We start from the raw sequence: 13,636 nt of genomic DNA, 5'->3' as shown, positions 1-13,636 counted from the left end.
CCTATTCCCGATATAGGGCTCTGTTCAAAAGCAGTGCACTATTTAGGGAATAGGGTGCCATTTGGGACAAACACACTGTGTAACATTGCAGTAAAGGCACCCATCCTAAAACAGCAAAGTCTGTATGTGTTTGTTTGCCAACTTAGGCCCGGTAATGCTGACCAATCTCACCATCTCGCAAAGCCCTGTGCCTTTCCCCCTTCCATACTCTGCTCTCAGCCCCTCCGTACCACCCTGTGCCTTTCCCCCTTCCATACTCTGCTCTCAGCCCCTCCGTACCACCCTGTGCCTTTCCCCCTTCCATACTCTGCTCTCAGCCCCTCCGTACCACCCTGTGCCTTTCCCCCTTCCATACTCTGCTCTCAGCCCCTCCGTACCACCCTGTGCCTTTCCCCCTTCCATACTCTGCTCTCAGCCCCTCCGTACCACCCTGTGCCTTTCCCCTTCCATTCCAGCCCCTCCGTACTCTGCTCTCAGCCCCTCCGTACCACCCTGTGCCTTTCCCCCTTCCATACTCTGCTCTCAGCCCCTCCGTACCACCCTGTGCCTTTCCCCCTTCCATACTCTGCTCTCAGCCCCTCCGTACCACCCTGTGCCTTTCCCCCTTCCATACTCTGCTCTCAGCCCCTCCGTACCACCCTGTAATATAAGGATGCATACTGTACTATACTGCCTGAAGGTGACATTATAATTGGGGATAAGCACTAATTGAGTGTGTTAGTACCCCTGCTCCCGCCAAGCAGTCAGGTCTTTGCTGGGCATAGTTAATTCACTAAAGTAGTTAAGACAAATGCGTTCCCTAAACATATATATTTCTCATTTAACCTGCAGCCTAACAGGCTTATCAATACTACCAGCCTTCTCATAATCTTCACATTTTGTAAATTACAAGGCATTCTTAGAATTTCTAGTTCATTTTCTTTTAAAATGTATTCAAATGTGCCCATATACTGAAGTGTATGCATAAATCATAACACATACACAAATCTACAGCTCACTGGCTGTTTTTATGTGTGTTGAGACACACACAGTGTAAAATGTACCCTTTTAAACATTAGGACAGCAGTCCTAACATTTCTGGAACTAAGGTTGGCTTCTGTCAACAGGCTTTTGTACTGAGGGAGAGAAGAGCGTGTTCCATAGTTCTCAACTAATGTCTGTTCACTTGGGTGTGGCCACTGACTGGACCTACGTTTTACTATGAAAAAATTATCTTATTTAGAAGGATAAAATTAAATGTCATCTTTTCACAAATAGTTTCATATTTAAACATTTAAATTGCACAACAATTCCATGTGATTCTGATAACTAGAATTTGTAGACTTTCTAAGATACAATTTATGTCATCCTATCATCAGTAATAATGTCCCAAAACAATGACTGATCCGACATCATATTCTTTACGTACCAATGGACACTTTCAACTGGTTGAGAAAGGGAAATATTGTCCCATTCCCCAACCTTTTGACGTTACCATACTTTCTCTGTGGAAACAAAGGGCTTTCCAAGAGTCCATTCTGTAGGGTGGAGGGAGAAGGTTTCGGTATTTATGGGGGGTCATAAACCTCACCCAACAGGGCAACGTCATGACAGTATATTATAATTAATTAATTATCAACATTTCCATAACCAAACATTCTAAATTAATGGTGGAATATGTTGGGTTTAACAGTAACTTCACTGATCAATATATATTTCACAGGTCATTGATAATTATTTACAAACAATTGACACAATTAAACAAATAGTGATCAGGAATTGGAACTATTCTAGTGTCGACATTTAATAATTATGCTTCCTACGTTCCTCACATATCAGCAGGAACTTCAAACATCATCAGGACATAACAGTGGTCATTTTTACTTCAACTGAAATCATTACTCTTCAGTATTTCTAACCACTCCCCTTAAACACACACACTACCCAAACTAATGGACATGTGACAGCAAGGCAGAATGGCACATTGCAAACTAGCATTGGGTACATATTGACCAACATGGTATGTCCATTTGGTGAATGTAGATTGGCGGAGCACATAAAGGAACATCATAGCAGTTGCCCCGAGGTTTTGGGGCTGTTGCTGGGCAACACGGACTTTCAACTCCCTCCAAAGATTGTCTATGGGGTTGAGATCTGGAGACTGGCTAGGCCACTCCAGGACCTTGAAATGCTTCTTACGAAGCCACTCCTTCGTTGCCCGGGCAGTGTGTTTGGGATCATTGTCATGCTGAAAGACCCAGCCACGTTTCATCTTCAATGCCCTTGCTGATGGAAGGAGGTTTTCACTCAAAATCTCACGATACATGGCCCCATTCATTCTTTCCTTTACATTGATCAGTCGTCCTGGTCCCTTTGCAGAAAAACAGCCCCAAAGCATGATGTTTCCACCCCCATGCTTCACAGTAGGTATGGTGTTCTTTGGATGCAACTCAGCATTCTTTGTCCTCCAAACACGACGAGTTGAGTTTTTACCAAAAATATATATTTTTGTTTCATCTGACCATATGACATTCTCCCAATCTTCTTCTGGATCATCCAAATGCTCTCTAGCAAACTTCAGACGGGCCTGGACATGTACTGGCTTAAGCAGGGGGACACGTCTGGCACTGCATGATTTGAGTCCTTGGTGGCGTAGTGTGTTACTGATGGTAGGCTTTGTTACTTTGGTCCCAGCTCTCTGCAGGTCATTCACTAGGTCCCCCCGTGTGGTTCTGGGATTTTTGCTCACCGTTCTTGTGATCATTTTGACCCCACGGGGTGAGATCTTGCGTGGAGCCCCAGATCGAGGGAGATTATCAGTGGTCTTGTATGTCTTCCATTTCCTAATAATTGCTCCCACAGTTGATTTCTTCAAACCAAGCTGCTTACCTATTGCAGATTCAGTCTTCCCAGCCTGGTGCAGGTCTACAATTTTGTTTCTGATGTCCTTTGACAGCTCTTTGGTCTTGGACATAGTGAAGTTTGGAGTGTGACTGTTCGAGGTTGTGGACAGGTGTCTTTTATACTGATAACAAAATTGAACAGGTGCCATTAATACAGGTAACGAGTGGAGGACAGAGGAGCCTCTTAAAGACGAAGTTACAGGTCTGTGAGAGCCAGAAATCTTACTTGTTTGTAGGTGACCAAATACTTATGTCCACCACAATTTGCAAAAAAATCCTACAATGTGATTTTCTAGATTTTCTTTCTCATTTTGTCTGTCATAGTTGAAGTGTACCTATGATGAAAATGACAGGCCTCTCTCATCTTTTTAAGTGGGAGAACTTGCACAATTGGTGGCTGACTAAATACTTTTTTGCCCCACTGTATACAGTGAGGGAAAAAAGTATTTGACCCCCTGCTGATTTTGTACGTTTGCCCACTGACAAAGAAATTATCAGTCTATAATTTTAATGGAAGGTTCATTTAAACAGTGAGACGGAATAACAACAAAAAAAATCCAGAAAAACGCATGTCAAAAATGTTATAAATTGATTTGCATTTTAATGAGGGAAATAAGTATTTGACCCCTCTGCAAAACATGACTTAGTACTTGGTGGCAAAACCCTTGTTGGCAATCACAGAGGTCAGACGTTTCTTATAGTTGGCCACCAGGTTTGCACACATCTCAGGAGGGATTTTGTCCCACTCCTCTTTGCAGATCTTCTCCAAGTCATTAAGGTTTCGAGGCTGACGTTTGGCAACTCAAACCTTCAGCTCTCTCTGGTTCAGTTAGAGTCCTCCACAGATTTTCTATGGGATTAAGGTCTGGAGACTGGCTAGGCCACTCCAGGACCTAATGTGCTTCTTCTTGAACCACTCCTTTGTTGCCTTGCCGTGTGTTTTGTGTCATTGTCATGCTGGAATACCCATCCACGGTTCCATTTTCAATGCCCTGGCTTCTCACCCAAGATTTGACGGTACATGTTGTCCTGTCCCCTTAGTTTAGAAAAACACCCCCAAAGCATAATGTTTCCACCTCCATGTTTGACGGTGGGGATGGTGTTCATGGGGTCATAGGCAGCATTCCTCCTCCTCCAAACACAGCGAATTGATGCCAAAGAGCTCCATTTTGGTCTCATCTGACCACAACACTTTCACCCAGTTGTCCTCTGAATCATTCAGATGTTCATTGGCAAACTTCAGACGGGCATGTATATGTGCTTTCTTGAGCAGGGGGACCTCGCAGGCGCTGCAGGATTTCAGTCCTTCACGGCGTAGTGTGTTACCAATCGTTTTCTTGGTGATTATGGTCCCAGCTGCCTTGAGATCATTGACAAGATCCTCCCGTGTAGTTCTGGGCTGATTCCATACTGTTCTCATGATCATTGCAACTCCACGAGGTGAGATCTTGCATGGAGCCCCAGGCCGAGGGAGATTATTTTGTGTTTCTTCCATTTGCGAATAATCACACCAACTGTTGTCACCTTCTCACCAAGCTGCTTGGTGATGGTCTTGGAGCCCATTCCAGCCTTGTGTAGGTCTACAATCTTGTCCCTGACATCCTTGGAGAGCTCTTTGGTCTTGGTCATGGTGGAGAGTTTGGAATCTGATTGAATGATTGCTTCTGTGGACAGGTGTCTTTTATACAGGTAACAAACTGAGATTAGAAGCACTCCCTTTAAGAGTGTGCTCCTAATCTCAGCTCGTTACCTGTGTAAAAGACACTTGGGCGCCAAAAATCTTTCTGATTGAGAGGGGGTCAAATACTTATTTCCCTCATTAAAATGCAAATCAATTTATAACATTTTTGACCTGCGTTTTTCTGGATTTTGTTGTTGTTATTCTGTCTCTCACTGTTCAAATAAACCACCATTACAATTATAGACTGATCATTTCTTTGTCAGTGGGCAAACGTACAAAATCAGCAGGGGATCAAATACTTTTTTCTCTCACTGTATATATATATTTTAAATATTCCCCCTCGCAGTGTAAAACTGAAGTCGGTGTTTTAGATGCTATGGTAGATCAGTGATTCCAAGCTATGTTGATTTTTCATCCTTTGCCGACGGAATTGAACAGCTCGCCTGAGAATGAAACACACACACACACACACCCTCTGTGCCAGGAATCCTAATATCCAATAACACACACCACTTTCTCTTCACAAGATGAGAATGAGTCTTTATTGAATTGGGATAGATTATTCTCCACATTCTTTCTCTCTTCCTCCTCTCCTCCTCCTCACCATCCCTCACTTCCCTGGAGATGGAGACTATCTGTCTGGTTCAGTTAGAGCCTGCTGCTGGTGTTTGTTTAGGAGATGGAGACTATCTGTCTGGTTCAGTTAGAGCCTGCTGCTGGTGTTTGTTTAGGAGATGGAGACTATCTCTCTGGTTCAGTTAGAGCCTGCTGCTGGTGTTTGTTTAGGAGATGGAGACTATCTCTCTGGTTCAGTTAGAGCCTGCTGCTGGTGTTTGTTTAGGAGATGGAGACTATCTGTCTGGTTCAGTTAGAGCCTGCTGCTGGTTTTATCACGTGCTCCACTAAGGCAGTTATTTATCTTATAACTTGTCCTTGTGGAAAAAATATGTGGGTAAATCAAAGCGCGAATTAAAAGTACGTATCTCCGAGCATCGTAGCACCATTAGGTGCAAAAACTTGACTTACCCAGTTGCGGCCCACTTTTTGGAAGAAAACCACTCGATTTCGTCTCTGTTATATTGTCATCGAACATGTCACCCTCCCTAGGAGAGGGGGTGACCTCGACAAGTTATTCATAAAACGAGAGGCTGCCTGGATCTTTAACTTAAAGACCCTTGCTCCCTTCGGTCTCAAAGTAGACTTTGATCTGAAGCCATTCTTGTGATTATTGTGATTTTGCTGTTCATTGTAAATGTTTCTAGGCTTATGTATTCAAATTGTATCTATGATCGTACGCCATCCATTTATGTTTTTTGTATGCTATTTTAATATATGTGAATTAACCAATGATATCAGGCCACACTCGGCCATGATTACAGACACCTGTGTGTGTCTTTTGACACTATATAAATGAGTCAACCTGCAGTGTTTGTCATAAAACCCTGATGAAGACAGTTGGACATAAATATTTTTGCATCTGAGCTCCTAGAGTGTGCGGTTCTCCTTTATCTTTTGAAGTGTTCTATTCCGCTAGCCAGCACCTCGCCTAAATAGGTGTGCGTTTCTTTCGCCTCTAGAGCCTGCTGCTGTGCCAGACTGGAGAACAGTCACAATGTACCCATCAGCACATATGGCCATAGTCATTCTTATGCCAGAGAAACGGCAGAGTTGTATATAGAGATGGCTCTGAACATGTGTCACCGATGGTCATTCTGGACATGTCCATCTGTTTGTTTTGTGTAGTCAGCTGACCATGGGTGACATCCATGGTTTGTCTGTGGGTCATAGAATGTTTCCTATAGCGCTTGGTTCCAAAAGCAGCACTCTCACCAAATAATGATCATAACAGTGATTCATTAGTTGTGTCTGGGTATGTTTTCTTTCAAAGACAGGGGTTTTCACATTTTCACAATTCTTATTTTTTTTTAATCAGAATTTTATTTTCCATGAAGACCAGATTTTGCTTTAAGGTGTAAAAGGTAATACAACCACATCTTGTCCTGCATTCCCTTCCTGTTCTTTACATGATCCTTTTCTCCTACTGTGTGTGTTAGTTTTGAATGTGTCCCAAATGGCACCCTATTCCCTAAATGGTGCACTACTGTAGACCAGAGACCTGGTCAAAAGGAGTGCACTACCAAGAGAATAGGGTGCTATTTGGAACGGGCTATTTGTCTGTGCATCCTCCATTTTCTTCTCTTTTGTGGTGTGGCTACTGTAGTCCCACCTTCACGTTTATTTACTCTACTCTGTTCTGTTCTTCTCTACTCTGTTCTACTCTGTTCTGTTCTACTCTACTCTGTTCTACTCTACTCTGTTCTTCTCTGTTCTGTTCTTCTCTGTTCTGTTCTTCTCTAGTCTGTTCTACTCTACTCTGTTCTACTCTACTCTTTTGGGTGCTACTCTGTTCTGTTCTACTCTGTTCTGTTGTGTTCTACTCTGTTCTACTCTACTCAGTTCTGTTCTACTCTACTCTGTTGTGTGCTGTTCTGTTCTACTCTACCCTGTTCTGTTCTACTCTGCTCTGTTCTACTCTACTCTGCTGTGTGCTACTCTGTTGTGTGTTGTTCTGTTCTACTCTACTCCGTTTCTACTCTGTTCAAATCTGTTCTGTTCTACTCTTTTCTACTAGAACAGAGTAAAACAGAACAGAGTAGAAAAGAGTATAGTAGAATACAACTTTTAGTCTGTTCTGTTCTACTCTACTCTCTTCTGTACTGCTCTGTTCTATTCTACTCTGCTATGTTCTACTCTACTCTGCTATGTTTTGCTCTACTCTACTCTGTCCTACTCTCTTCTACTCTGTTCTGGTCTCTGTCCGCTCCATCTGACAAACTGTTTCCTCTGTTTCCATAGCAACCCCAGTCCAATTACTGCTGCTGCACTACACTGGCTCCACTTTAGAAAAAGGGAGCCTCTTCTATGCCTGTGGGTGCGTGTGGGATTGCGTGTGCGTGTGCCTGCATACTTGTGTGTGTCTATTTCGAAGAACGGTCATGTACGACAGCCCTCTCTGTCTCTTTATCCAAACAGCTGTGTGTGATGAGGGGCTTGCTACGCCTCCCGACTAGAAAACCTCCAGCTCTGTGCATCCAAGCAGAGGGGTCCTGATGTACAGGCTCTCACTCAGTCTCCTCCTCCCCTCCCCGTCTCTGAACCTGTCATCCCCACACACACAAACACATACACATGTACACACACACACACACACACACCACCACAGCCCATGTGATTCCTCAGCTGCCACCCTATTGGCTCATACCACCGTGGAATGCGCCCAATCAGGCTTAAACACTGAGATCAACATAAACGGGGCTGCCTGGTGGTCCACTCAGACTGGCAGTAGAGAGAGGAGGTGGATCTCATCAAGCAAGCAGGCAGGAGGATGAGCATTGCCCTCCGTGACCACGATCGCCACAACGACTTGCCTCACGCCCGTGGCTAGATACCCAGCTAGCGCCTTTAAAATCTGTTAGCACAACTCTGTCATTTTACCAGGGGACCATCTGCTGCTTCTTCCCCTCCCTCCCCGATCTCTCTATCCCCCTCTCCTTCACCCTCTCTCTTCCTCGCTGCATTCGTTAGCTGCTCCTTTCGTCTCAGTGCGTCCAAGGTTTTGCCGTCAGTCATTCTGGAGCGCAGCAGCTGCAGCCATGGAGTTAACAATTACATGTAAGTACAAGAAACTGGCTGATTTGCTCTTCCCACATCTACAGAGGGAGAGGAGAGGGAGGGAGAGTAGAGAGTGGGCTCTGACTGCTGATTAGAATGGAGGGATGGAGAGAGGAATGGAGGAGAGGTGAGGGTTTGTATTGTTGCCTGGCTGCAGAGAGGAAGAGAGGAGAGTAGCAGAGTGAAGAGGAGAGGAGGAGAGCAGAGCAGAGAGGAGTAGAGCAGAGCAGAGAGGAGGAGAGCAGAGCGGAGAGGAGGAGAGCAGAGCGGAGAGGAGGAGAGCAGAGTGGACAGCCGAGCAGAGAGGAGCAGAGCAGAGTGGATAGCCGAGCAGAAGAGCAGAGAGAGGAGGAGAGCAGAGCGGATAGCCGAGCAGAGAGAGGAGGAGCAGAGCAGAGAGAGGAGGAGAGGAGGAGAGCAGGAGAGAGAGGAGGAGAGCAGAGCGAGGAGGAGAGCAGGAGAGCGGAGCAGAGAGAGGAGGAGAGCAGAGCGAGGAGGAGAGCAGGAGAGCGGAGCAGAGAGAGGAGGAGAGCGGAGCAGAGAGGGGAGGAGAGCGGAGCAGAGAGAGGAGAAGAGCGGAGCAGAGAGAGGAGGAGAGCGGAGCAGAGAGAGGAGGAGAGCGGAGCAGAGAGAGGAGGAGAGCGGAGCAGAGAGGAGGAGAGAGGAGCAGAGAGGAGCAGAGAGAGGAGGAGAGCGGAGCAGAGAGAGAGAGAGGAGGAGAGCGGAGCAGAGAGCGGAGGAGGAGAGCGGAGCAGAGAGCGGAGGAGGAGAGCGGAGCGGAGGAGGAGAGCGGAGCAGAGAGCGGAGGAGGAGAGCGGAGCAGAGCGGAGGAGGAGAGCGGAGCAGAGAGCGGAGGAGGAGAGGAGAGAGAAGAAGAGAGGAGAGGAAAGCGGAGCGGAGGGAAGCGGAGAGCAGAGCAGAGAGGAGAGGAGAGGAGAGCAGAACAGAGAGAAGGAGAGCAGAGAGGAGGAGAGCAATGCTCATAGTACAGATGGGGCAGTGCTGTGCTGGGTAGCCTGAGTCTGCCTGTGTGTGTGTTTGTGACTCTGTGAGGCGTAATCAGGTTAGAGCAGCCCATCTCAGCCTTCTGATTAAAAGCTCCCAATCACAGATACGACATCTGTCTCTCTGAAGCCGTCTTTCTGAACACAGATCCTAAAGGTCTCTCTGAAGCCGTCTTTCTGAACACAGATCCTAAAGGTCTCTCTGAAGCCGTCTTTCTGAACACAGATCCTAAAGGTCTCTCTGAAGCCGTCTTTCTGAACACAGATCCTAAATATGTCTCTCTGAAGCCGTCTTGCTGAACACAGATCCTAAATATCTCTCTCTGAAGCATTCTTTCTGAACACAGATCCTAAAGGTCTCTCTGAAGCCGTCTTTCTGAACACAGATCCTAAATATGTCTCCCTGAAGCAGTCTTTCTGAACACAGATCCTAAATATGTCTCTCTGAAGCAGTCTTTCTGATCACAGATCCTAAATATCTCTCTCTGAAGCCTTCTTTCTGAACGCAGACACCACATAGGAAGTGGAGGCGATAGTACACATTGTTGTGAATAATATTTAGCATTATCTACCACACCTAGTTTCCTAGAAATAGAGGAATGCACTACTGCTATCCATCATACCAGGCTCTGCTAACATTACAAATGTAATACATCTTTCAAATGTAATATTGTCATTGACAGATATATAAAACAATTAGATGATGGTACTTTATTTTGTAACTATTTCCTTATTTTATTTCAAATTGTTCTTACATTTTAATTGTTGGGAAAGGGTTTGTTAATAAGCATTTCACGGTAAAGTCTCCACCTGCTTTATTCGGTGCATGTTCCAAATAGCATTTGATTTGAGATGGTTACTGTAGCTATAGCTACCCCCCAGGATAATCTGCTTTGTCTGGAAGACTCCATTCACGTTTGGCCTTGTTGGATTATGCAAATAGGTGATTACTGGTTCTGGGCTGCAGGCAAGCCTCCTCCTTGACCTATTGTCTCCCTGCTGCTGTGCTAGCATGTTAGGATGTGGCCTCGTGTCCACTGAGTATATTCTAATTGTGTTTAGTACACTACATGACTGAAGGTTTGTGGACACCTGCTTGTCCAACATCTCATTCCACAGTCATGGGCATTAATATGGAGTTGGTCCCCTCCTTTGCTGCTATAACAGCCTCTACTCTTCTGGGAATGCGTTCCACTAGATGTTGGAACATTGCTGCTATAACAGCCTCTACTCTTCTGGGAAGGCTTTCCACTAGATGTTGGAACATTGCTGCTATAACAGCCTCTACTCTTCTGGGAAGACTTTCCACTAGATGTTGGAACATTGCTGCTATAACAGCCTCTACTCATCTGGGAAGGCGTTCCACTAGATGTTGGAACATTGCTGCTATAACAGCCTCTACTCTTCTGGGAAGGCTTTCCACTAGATGTTGGAACATTGCTGCCATTGCTTCCATTCAGCCACAAGAGCATTAGTGAGGTCGGGCACTGATGATGGGCGATTAGGCCTGGCTCACAGTCGGTGTTCCAATTCATCCCAAAGGTTTTTGTTGGGGTTGAGGTCAGGACTGTGCAGGCCCGTCAAGTTCTTCCACACCGATCTCGACAAACCATTTCTGTAGGGACCTTGCTTTGTGTATGGGGGCATTTTCATGCTGAAACAGGAAAGGGCCTTTTCTAAACTGTTGCCACAAATTGGGAAGCACAGAATCGTCTAGAATGTCATTGTATGCTGTAGCTTTAAGATTTCCCTTCACTGGAACTAAGGTCCTAGCCCGAACCATGAAAACAGCCCCAGACCATTAACAGTACTCCTCCACCAAACTTTACATTTGGCACTACTCTGCAGGTAGCGTTCCCCTGGCGTCCGCCAAAACCCAGATTCGTCCGTTGGACTGTTAGATGGTGAAGCGTGATTCATCACTCCAGAGAACACATTTCCACTACTCCAGAGTCTAATGGCAGCGAGCTTCACACCAGTCCAGCCGTCGCTTGGCATTGCGCATGGTGATCTTAGGCTTGTGTACAGCTGCTCCTCCATGGAAACCCATTTCTTGAAGCTCCTGACGAACAGTTATTGTGCTGACGTTGCTTCCAGAGGCTGTTTGAAACTCGGTAGTGAGGGTTGCAACCAAAGACGGATGGAATTTTAGCACTCTGCGGTCCTGTTCCGTGAGCTTGTGTGGCCTACCACATCGCGGCTGAGCCGTTGTTCCAAGATGTTTCCACTTGACAATTAAAGCACGTACAGTTGACCGGGGAAGCTCTAGCAGGGCAGACGTTTGACTGACTTGTTGGAAAGATGGCATCCTATGACGGTGCCACGTTGAAATTCACTGATCTCTTCAGTAAGGCCATTCTACTGCCAATGTTTGTGTATGGAGATTGCATGGCGGTGTGCTCGGGTGTGGCTGAAATAGCCGGATTGCCTAATTTTGAAGGGACCACTCTTTTATTTTTCATATGGAGCTGGGCTCCATCTCAGAGATGGATGTGGTGGACTGGAGGTAGGTGTAGTGGTGGTGAATGTATGTTTCTAGCTTTGAGAGGCAGCTAGCTAGAGCAGTGATATAGAGCACAGCCCATCACCTCCCCATAAACCTTCAGTCAATCTCCTCGCCTCCAGCAGTCATTTCAGTCAGAGGTGTGTGTGTGTGTGTGTGTGTGTGTGTGTGTGTGTGTGTGTGTGTGTGTGTGTGTGTGTGTGTGTGTGTGTGTGTGTGTGTGTGTGTGTGTGTGTGTGTGTGTGTGTGTGTGTGTGTGTGTGTGTGTGCTCTGCCTGACACTGACAGAATCTGCTCGTTATTGAACAAAAGTCACCTAACCTTCAGTCAGTCTCCTCTCCTCCAGCACAGATCACCAAACATTCTCATTCCAGGCAGGTTTTCTCCCTCCCTCCCTCTCCATCATTCTTTTCCTCACATAAAATATTCTACCACTCTACCTCTCTCTACTTCCTCTACTTCTACCTCCTCTACTTTTCTCTACCTCTCTCTACTTCCTCTACTTCTACCTCCTCTACTTCTACCTCCTCTACTTTTCTCTACCTCTCTCTACTTCCTCTACCTCTACCTCCTCTACTTTTCTCTACCTCTCTCTACTTCCTCTACCTCTACCTCCTCTACTTTTCTCTACCTCTCTCTACTTCCTCTACCTCTTCCTCCTCTACCTTTCTCTACCTCTCTCTACTTCCTCTACCTCTTCCTCCTCTACTTTTCTCTACCTCTCTCTACTTCTACCTCCTCTACTTTTCTCTACCTCTCTCTACTTCCTCTACTTCTACCTCCTCTATTTTTCTCTACCTCTCTCTACTCCCTCTACTTCTACCTCCTCTACTTTTCTCTACCTCTCTCTACTTCCTCTACTTCTACCTCCTCTACTTTTCTCTACCTCTCTCTACTTCCTCTACTTCTACCTCTACTTTTCTCTACCTCTCTCTACTTCCTCTTTCTCTCTACCACTCTCTACCTCCTCTACTTCTCTCTACTACACTCTACCTCTACCTCCTCTACTTCTCTCTACCACTCTCTACCCCTCTCTACCTCTACCTCCTCTACTTCTCTCTACCACTTTCTACCACTCTCTACCTCTACCTTCTACTTCTCTCTACTTCTCTCTACCCCTCTACTTCTCTCTACCACTCTCTACCTACTCCTCTCTACCACTCTACCTCTCTCTACCTCTACTTCTCTCTACCTTCATATATCTATACCCTCTTTCTCTCACCCTTTCTCTTTTTATCCACCCCTTTACACCCCCTCTCTCTGAACCTCTCCCTGTTCCTGCCCTTTTGTGATGGCACCTGCCTGTTTGCTTTGCCTCCTTCCACCCTGACAAGGTTTCCCTATCCGGTGTGTATGTACAGTGGGTTGAACAAGTATTTGATACACTGCCGATTTTGTAGGTTTTCCTACTTACAAAGCATGTAGAGGTCTGTAATTTTTATCATAGGTACACTTCAACTGTGAGAGACGGAATCTAAAACAAAAATCCAGAAAATCACATTGTATGATTTTTAAGTAACAATTTGCATTTTATTGCATGACATAAGTATTTGATACATCAGAAAAGCAGAACTTAATATTTGGTACAAAAACCTTTGTGTACAATTACAGAGATCATACATTTCCTGTAGTTCTTGACCAGGTTTGCACACACTTCAGCAGGGATTTTTGCCCACTCCTCCATACAGACCTTCTCCAGATCCTTCAGGTTTCGGGGCTGTCGCTGGGCAATACGGACTTTCAGCTCCCTCCAAAGATTTTCTATTGGGTTCAGGTCTGGAGACTGGCTAGGCCACTCCAGGACCTTGAGATGCTTCTTACGGAGCCACTCCTTAGTTGCCCTGGCTGTGTGTTTCTGGTCATTGTCATGCTGGAAGACCCAGCCACAACCCAG

The 13,636-nt window shown here is 45.7% G+C and overlaps 1 protein-coding gene across 7 annotated transcripts in view; it reads left to right on the top strand.

Moving 5' to 3' along the window:
- The window catches only part of elmo1 (engulfment and cell motility 1 (ced-12 homolog, C. elegans)), a 192,756-nt gene that overhangs the window by 141,372 nt on the left and 37,748 nt on the right, over positions 1 to 13,636 (top strand). Inside the window, exon 1 of one of the 7 annotated variants that reach the window (XM_035795874.2) lies at positions 7,905 to 8,235. The exons of the other annotated variants lie outside the window; for them this stretch is intronic. The gene's annotated coding sequence lies outside the window, so the exon portion shown is untranslated. Of the gene's footprint in view, positions 1 to 7,904; positions 8,236 to 13,636 lie in introns of those variants that run through there. 7 annotated transcript variants of the gene reach the window in all.

The sequence above is a fragment of the Oncorhynchus keta genome, chromosome 20 (genome assembly GCF_023373465.1).
Source record: "Oncorhynchus keta strain PuntledgeMale-10-30-2019 chromosome 20, Oket_V2, whole genome shotgun sequence".
Classification (NCBI taxonomy): Eukaryota; Metazoa; Chordata; class Actinopteri; order Salmoniformes; family Salmonidae; genus Oncorhynchus; species Oncorhynchus keta.
This window is presented reverse-complemented; position numbering and strand designations above follow the sequence as displayed.